The following is a 9,252-nucleotide window of genomic DNA, read 5'->3' as shown; positions in this document are numbered from 1 at the left end:
ATTTCGTAGTGTTTGGCAACCACTGGTCTAAAGAATGTGTGTCGTAAATTTCATGTATGTATCTTTAATAGTTCAGAAATTATATCCATTTTTGTATGTCAATCTAGCAAAAAATGAAGTTACCGAAATCAGCGATAAAAGGCACCATGTGATTTAAAAATCCATAGCGCAGGAAGTTTAAAAATGACGTCTCAACATCCGATAAGGGCACAAATACCCACAAAATGTTATGCAATGCATTCCACACATATCAAAGGGTATTTTAAAGAAAATACTTTCCTTTTTGAAAATTTACTCATTTTTCACCAAAAAATACCATCCTCTCCCCTTAAACTTCCTCCTCAACATCTAAATTGACGTGTTTTTTATTAATTTAATTTAATTTAATTGAAATAAATAGATATTTATGCTGGTAACTTTTGAAATGAAAGCCCGATATGCATACAGACCTACATACACACACGCATACTAATGAAGCTGGACATGCCTAGTATTAGAGAGTTCACATTTGATCGACTCTCTCGTTACAGATCTGAGTGGTTTGTTCGGTTTCCAGAAAGCAGGCCAGGCCAGGCTGTCGTGTTGTGATTCTTATGGCCCGCTCTGTAATGGCCAGCCTAGCGCCGGAAGAGCTTAACAAGGAAGCCTGCCGCATGGGCGGTGCAGGGGCGAAGACCAGCAGATTCCGCGGAGTTGGATTGCGGCGCTGGTCGACTAACAGCGCGCTGTGGTAAGTCATGCATGCTCTTGTTACCGGAAACGGATCCTTTGCATGTCTGCTCAAGAGTGTCGTGTTTCATCTTGCGATGGCCAAAACAGTGCAGCACTGCTTTCAGGCATACATTCCGACACAAAAAAAATAGCTCCGCTTCCACCATTTTATCAATATCTTAGCGAGATACAAAATACAGCAATTTTTAAACGTGTTAAAGATTGAAATTAAGAACCGCAAAAAGAGAAATACCTTGTAAATTTGTATTATTCTTTCAGAAGAATTTCTGAATCTAAAAGTTTCGAAATATATAGGGTTATTTTTATTTTAGTTGCAATAAAATATTTCGCTCCGGTGGTAAAATTGATAACAAACCGTACCTGGTAATATAGTACCTACATAAGTAAAACTATAAAAATGACTAGAGAATTGTTTAATTCTAGTTTTTAAATTTTTCCTGTAGAGAAAATAGAATAAAATAAAATAAAATTCATTATTTTTTGTAATCCACATAATTTTGCAGCACAGAAACTATACCAATGTTTCCAAGACATAAAGTTGCTGACAGTTATAAATAAAAGAATGTTGAAAAAGAATAACCATAGCCTGGTTTTAAAAATTGTAAATTGTTGAAGTACAGAAACTAGGCTCATTTTTAGAAGGATTAAAAATTTATTGAACAACCTTGCAATAAAGAAACTACACTCATGTTTGAAGTAAGTATAATAGTTGGTTTTTATAAATTAAACAATGTTGAAGAGAAATTAGACTGTCTTTTAGAAGAATTGAAAATGTTGATTGTCCATCAATTTTAAATTGTTGAAATACAGAAACTAGACTCATGTTTAGGATGATTAACATTTTTATTCGTTATAAATTAAACACAGTTGCAGAAAAGAAACTACACTCACGTTTAAAATAATTAAATTTGGTGATTGCTATAAATGTTTAAATGTTGAAGAGAAACTAGACTGGCATTTAGAAGAATTAAAACTGCTGATTGTTATCAGTTAAAAAATATGTAAGTACAGAAACTAGAACCACGTTTAGAAGAATTAAAATTGTTGATTGTTAATAAATTAAAAAATGTTGAAATACAGAAATTAAACTGGCATTAAGAAGAATTAAAACTGTTGATTGTTATCAACTAAAAAATGTGTAAATACAGAAACTAGACTCACGTTTAGAAGAATTAAAATTGTTGATTATTAATAAATTTAAAAATGTTGAAATACAGAAACTAAACTGGCATTAAGAAGAATTAAAACTGTTGATTGTTATCAACTAAAAAATGTGTAAATACAGAAACTAGACTCACGTTTAGAAGAATTAAAATTGTTGATTATTAATAAATTTAAAAATGTTGAAATACAGAAACTAAACTGGCATTTAGAAAAATTAAAACTGTTGATTGTTATCAACTAAAAAATGTGTAAATACAGAAATTAGACTCACGTTTAGAAGAATTAAAATTGTTGATTATTAATAAATTTTAAAATGTTGAAATACAGAAACTAAACTGGCATTTAGAAGAATTAAAACTGTTGATTGTTATCAACTAAAAAATGTGTAAATACAGAAACTAGACTCACGTTTAGAAGAATTAAAATTGTTGATTATTAATAAATTTAAAAATGTTGAAATACAGAAACTAGACTCACGTTTAGAAGAATTAAAATTGTTGATTATTAATAAATTTAAAAATGTTGAAATACAGAAACTAGACTGACATTTAGAAGAATTTAAACTGTTGATTGTTATAAATTGAATAATATTGAACAATGCTACAGAATGTTGGTATATAGAAACTGGAATCATTTTTAACAGAAGTGTTGATTTTTACAAATTAAAGAATGCTGTAGTGCAGAAACTAGAGTCACGTTTAGATGTATTGTCGATCACAAAATTTAAGAATTTTGGATTAAGTCAAGTTTGGAAGTATTATTGTTTGTTAAAATTAAGGAAGGTTTAAGTAGAGATATTAGAGCCAAGTTTAGAAGTACTGTTGATCATTATAAATTGAAAATGGAATACAGAAGCCAAACTCATGTTTACAAGAATTACAATTGATGACTAATACAAATTAAAGAATGCTGACGTACAGAAACTAGAGCCACGTTCAGAATAATTGAAATTGTTGAATAATTTTAAATTAAAAAATGCTGCAGTAGCAACCTAGATTCACATTTATTAGAAATAAAATTGTTCATTATTACAATAAAAAGAATTTTGAATGACTCTGAGCCATTGAATTATTCGTCTCTCTCAATCTTTTGATCAAGTTTCTGACACACACACACCTCAGTTTATATGCTACCGTAACCTTATGAATTTTAGATCTGTGGCAGTGATAGACGTGCTGCTACATCATTCTTCAAGATCCTTTATTGAATCTACTATTTACTCTAATTAAACACCATTTGTCTCCATTTGTCCCAGCTCCATCTGTGGCAGAATTGATTTGGATCTAATTTCGTTGCAGACAATTTCGTGCAGGTTGTCGAGGAATATCATGTTGTCCCTCTATTGAAACAGTAAGACCTAATGGAAATTCAAAAGTGAATGTTTCTTTTTTACATTTTAATAGAAGATATTTCTATGTTCGTAAAAAGCAGACATTATCTCTATAATTATGTTTTCTTATAAAGTGTTTCTTTAGAAACAGTAATGCCGTATGTAGACAAAGGTATATAATATGCTTGTACATTTTGACACAAAATGTTTATAAAAATAGTAACCTTCTAGACAGAGAGATATAATTTACTTGAACGCCTTGTGTAGACAAAGACATATAATTTGCTTGTTCATTTTAAAAGAAAAAGTTCCTATAGAAACAGTAACTTCTACGTAGACAAAGACCTAGATTTTTGTAGACGTTAATACAAAATGGTTCTATGGAAACAGTAAATTCTCATGTAGACAAAGGCATAATTTGATTTTACATTTTAATGCGTCTTTCCATTGAAGACAAACACATAGCGTTTGCTTGTGCAATTGGTTATATACCGTTTCTATAGAAACAGTAACTTCTCATGTAGACAAAAACATAGTGTTTTCTTTAACTTTTGAATACAAACCGTTTCTTTAGAAACAATATTTCTCATGTAGGCAAAGACATAGCGTTTGCTTCTACATTTTAATACAAACTGTTTCTATACAAACAATAACTTCTCATGTAGATACACAGCATTTACTTGTACATTTGAACGTAAATTGTTTCAGTAAAAACAATAACTATAAACCGTTTCTACAGAAACAATAACTTCTCATGTAGGCAAAAACATAGCGTTTGCTTGTACATTTGGTTAAAAACCGTTTCTATAGAAACAGTAACTTCTCATGTAGGCAAAAACATAGCGTTTGCTTGTACATTTGGTTAAAAACCGTTTCTATAGAAACAGTAACTTCTCATGTAGGCAAAAACATAGCGTTTGCTTGTACATTTGGTTAAAAACCGTTTCTATAGAAACAGTAACTTCTCATGTGGGCAAAAACATAGCGTTTGCTTGTACATTTGGTTATAAACCGTTTCTATAGAAACGGTAACTTCTCATGTGGGCAAAAACATAGCGTTTGCTTGTACATTTGGTTATAAACCGTTTCTATAGAAACAATAACTTGCCATGTAGGCAAAAACACAGCGTTTGCTTGTACATTTGGTTATAAACCGTTTCTATAGAAACGGTAACTTCTCATGTGGGCAAAAACATAGCGTTTGCTTGTACATTTGGTTGTAAACCGTTTCTATAGAAACAATGACTTGTCATGTAGGCAAAAACACAGCGTTTGCTTGTACATTTGGTTATAAACCGTTTCTATAGAAACGGTAACTTCTCATGTGGGCAAAAACATAGCGTTTGCTTGTACATTTGGTTATAAACCGTTTCTATAGAAACAATAACTTGTCATGTAGGCAAAAACACAGCGTTTGCTTGTACATTTGGTTATAAACCGTTTCTATAGAAACGGTAACTTCTCATGTGGGCAAAAACATAGCGTTTGCTTGTACATTTGGTTGTAAACCGTTTCTATAGAAACAATGACTTGTCATGTAGGCAAAAACACAGCGTTTGCTTGTACATTTGGTTATAAACCGTTTCTATAGAAACGGTAACTTCTCATGTGGGCAAAAACATAGCGTTTGCTTGTACATTTGGTTATAAACCGTTTCTATAGAAACAATAACTTGTCATGTAGGCAAAAACACAGCGTTTGCTTGTACATTTGGTTATAAACCGTTTCTATAGAAACGGTAACTTCTCATGTGGGCAAAAACATAGCGTTTGCTTGTACATTTGGTTGTAAACCGTTTCTATAGAAACAATGACTTGTCATGTAGGCAAAAACACAGCGTTTGCTTGTACATTTGGTTATAAACCGTTTCTATAGAAACGGTAACTTCTCATGTAGGCAAGAACATAGCGTTTGCTTGTACATTTGGTTATAAACCGTTTCTACAGAAACAATAACTTCTCATGTAGGCAAAAACATAGCGTTTGCTTGTACATTTGGTTATAAACCGTTTCTATAGAAACGGTAACTTCTCATGTGGGCAAAAACATAGCGTTTGCTTGTACATTTGGTTATAAACCGTTTCTATAGAAACAATAACTTGTCATGTAGGAAAAAACACAGCGTTTGCTTGTACATTTGGTTATAAACCGTTTCTATAGAAACGGTAACTTCTCATGTGGGCAAAAACATAGCGTTTGCTTGTGCATTTGGTTATAAACCGTTTCTATAGAAACAATAACTTGTCATGTAGGCAAAAACACAGCGTTTGCTTGTACATTTGGTTATAAACCGTTTCTATAGAAACGGTAACTTCTCATGTGGGCAAAAACATAGCGTTTGCTTGTACATTTGGTTATAAACCGCTTCTATAGAAACAATAACTTGTCATGTAGGCAAAAACATAGCGTTTGCTTGTACATTTGGTTATAAACCGTTTCTATAGAAACGGTAACTTCTCATGTGGGCAAAAACATAGCGTTTGCTTGTACATTTGGTTATAAACCGCTTCTATAGAAACAATAACTTGTCATGTAGGCAAAAACACAGCGTTTGCTTGTACATTTGGTTATAAACCGTTTCAATAGAAACAATAACTTCTCATGTAGGCAAAAACACAGCGTTTGCTTGCACATTTGGTTATAAATCGTTTCTATAGAAACGGTAGCTTCTCATGTAGGCAAAAACATAGCGTTTGCTTGCACATTTGGTTATAAACCATTTCTATAGAAACAATAACTTCTCATGTAGGCAAAAACATAGCGTTTTCTTGTACATTTCGTTATAAACCGTTTCTATAGAAACAATAACTTCTTATATAGTCAAAAACATAGCGTTTGCTTGTACATTTGGTTATAAACCGTTTGTATAGAAACAATAACTTCACATGTAGACAAAAACATAGTGTTTGCTTTTACTTTTGAATACAAACCTTTTCTTTAGAAGCAATACTTCTCATATAGGGAAAGACATAGCGTTTGCTTCTACATTTGAATACAAACCGTTTCTATAGAAGCAATAAGTCCTCATGTATGAAAATACAACAGATTTTTCTTCTACACTTTAGTACAAACCGTTTCTATTAAAAGAATACCTCTGATGTAGACAAAGACATAGACTGACAATAAGTCGAATTACGGATATCCATTTCGAATTATGTCATATTATATTAAGACAGAAGTAATATAAAAACAACTCATGCTGAAATATATTCTGACAGATTAAATATACGAGTAAAATTACAGAAAAAATAATTGGATTATACAATAAGTGATGGACATGCAATTTTCAAGAAAATTTTTCCGGACGGAACTGATGAAGAAACCTGTGTCATGCAGTATATAATTATTGTTTTATAATGTTTAACGTAATTATCATTGTTATTGTTAATTTTGATACAATTCTAAGCGCACAAATAACAGTAACCGGGAATGAGCCACGTACTTAGGGTTACAAGTCTGAAAATTACAATGACAGCCCAGCGTGACTAAAATCGTTGTTTTCTGTACACATTCAAGTCTGGTGCTTGACAAATGTGTACTGCACGTGTGTTGTGCTACGTTTCGACATCCATGGATATCAAATTTCTTTATAATCAATAATCTGGCAACTCTTGATGTTATTGTCTCGCTTGGCTTATTTAGTTCTGTTATGAGATCAATATATTTCAGCTTGTTCATTACATTTCCCTCACGTGTTACAGGTACATCAATAAACTGGAAAATTTTGACGTTAGTGTCACGTGTTGTGATATCTGGTTTTTTCTTGTATCTTTGTAACTGCTTCTATTGGAAAACCCCGCGGTACAATTACATTCTTTGTCACAGTAGATTTTGTATCTTGCAGATACCAGAGTCGGGTACCTTTCTTTTCATTTCCTTCCATATTTTGTTATGCATTCATTTGCATAAGTTGCTATATATAGCAAGATACCATGTGGTGCCTATCTGAGAACATCCTCACAAAACATGGCCTATCCCTTTTTCAAGTTCTTTCATTATCTACACTGACTTACTTACTTACTTACCTACTTACTTACTTACTTACTGGCTTTTAAGGAACCCGGAGGTTCATCGCCGCCCTCACATAAGCCCGCCATCGGTCCCTATCCTGAGGAAGATTAATCCAGTCTCTACCATCATATCCCACCTCCCTCAAATCCATTTTAATATTATCTTCCCATCTACGTCTCGGCCTCCCTAAAGGTCTTTTTCCCTCCGGGCTCCCAACAACACTCTATATGCATTTCTGGATTCGCCAATACGTGCTACATGCCCTGCCCATCTCAAACGTCTGGATTTAATGTTCCTAATTATGTCAGGTGAAGAATACAATGCGTGCAGTTCTGTGTTGTGTAACTTTCTCCATTCTCCTGTAACTTCATCCCTCTTAGCCTCAAATATTTTCGTAAGAACCTTATTCTCAAACACCCTTAACCTATGTTCCTCTCTCAAAGTGAGAGTCCAAGTTTCACAACCATGAAGAACAACCGGTAATATAACTGTTTTATAAATTCTAACTTTCAGATTTTTTGACAGCAGACTGGCTGATAAAATCTTCTCAACTGAACAATAACAGGCATTTCCCATATTTATTCTGCGTTTAATTCCCTCCCGAGTGTCATTTATATTTGTTATTGTTGCTACCAGATATTTGAATTTTTCCACCTCTTCGAAGGATAGATCTCCAATATTTCCATTTCGTATAATATTCTCGTCACGAGACATAATCATATACTTTGTCTTTTCGGGATTTACTTCCAAGCCTATCTCGTTACTTGCTTCAAGTAAAATCCCCGCGTTTTCCCTAATAGTTTGTGGATTTTCTCCTAACATATTCACGTCATCCGCATAGACAAGCAACTGATGTAACCCGTTCAATTCCAAACCCTCTGTACACTGACAGTATACTTAATTTCTGGAAATGTACTTGTGCAGTTAAAATTCATCCACCATTCTGTCCCACGTTGAATTTCGATACTGAATAGCATCTGCCGTTGAGACAGTTATCGACTTTTACAGTATCTTTGAGTTTATTTCTATTCTACACTTATAGTGTGTTTCAAAAGTGATAGTAAAAAATGTAGGGATGAGAAGTAAAAAAAGAAGAGAACAAAAACGTTCCAGTAAACATGGGCCCGCAAATTATTCGTTCTATTCATTTTTTTTTTTTTTTTGACAATTAGGGCAACTGAGCGCTTGGATATCGCAAAGAGGCAACATTCCTATGCTGCACTTTACTTCTAAGTGTGACACGATATCTAAACAGATGATATGGTGAACGGTGGATAGGTAGAGGAGGACCTGTACCTAGATCAATGGATTTAAATCTTTTGGATTTTTGTGTATGGGGTTATGCAAGAAGTCTAGTTTACAAAGGAGACATCACCACACCCGAAGAATCATTGCACCATCGGATTGTAGATGTGTTCCAGCAAATGAAGCATGGCCCAGGATTGCTCGAGTGCATTCACAGGTCTTTGCGGAGAATACTAGACAGATGCATTTTGAACACCTACTGTAAAATTCTTCAGTTAAAATGTCCATATTGTACTGTAACTTGTTTATCCACAAACTTTACTGTTGTAGAAACAAAATAGTACATTATGCAACAAACATACTCGAGTCTTAATTACCATTATAGGCAAGTTTCATTCGACTTTTTATGCTCGACCATATTTCTAACTTGAAATTATTCATAAGTATTCATGTTATGGTTATGTAAGTGAGGAGCGGAACTGACCTAAATTGTGAGATGTGCGCAGACGCGAAAGTATTGATTTTTTCCGAGGCACGAATGTCATTGACCTTGATATAATCTAGAGAATAACATGAAGATTAGTCTTGATATAACCTGGAAATTGATTTAGAATTGAAAAACGAGATGACAAATTGAATTTATTTGAATATTATTTACAATTAACGCTAATTATTATAGTAACAGAACATAACCTTGTCCACACCTGTGGAGTAACGGTTAGCGCGTCTAGCCGCGAAACCAGGTGGCCCGGGTTCGATTCCCGGTCGGGG

The 9,252-nt window shown here is 33.4% G+C and overlaps 1 protein-coding gene across 1 annotated transcript in view; it reads left to right on the top strand.

Annotated features, from left to right (window-relative positions):
- Positions 1 to 627: 627 nt before the first annotated feature.
- The window catches only part of Nha1 (Na[+]/H[+] hydrogen antiporter 1), a 237,280-nt gene continuing 228,655 nt past the window's right edge, over positions 628 to 9,252 (top strand). Inside the window, exon 1 of the mRNA XM_069832260.1 lies at positions 628 to 730. The gene's annotated coding sequence lies outside the window, so the exon portion shown is untranslated. The remainder of the gene's footprint in view (positions 731 to 9,252) is intronic.

The sequence above is a fragment of the Periplaneta americana genome, chromosome 8 (assembly GCF_040183065.1).
Source record: "Periplaneta americana isolate PAMFEO1 chromosome 8, P.americana_PAMFEO1_priV1, whole genome shotgun sequence".
Classification (NCBI taxonomy): Eukaryota; Metazoa; Arthropoda; class Insecta; order Blattodea; family Blattidae; genus Periplaneta; species Periplaneta americana.
This window is presented reverse-complemented; position numbering and strand designations above follow the sequence as displayed.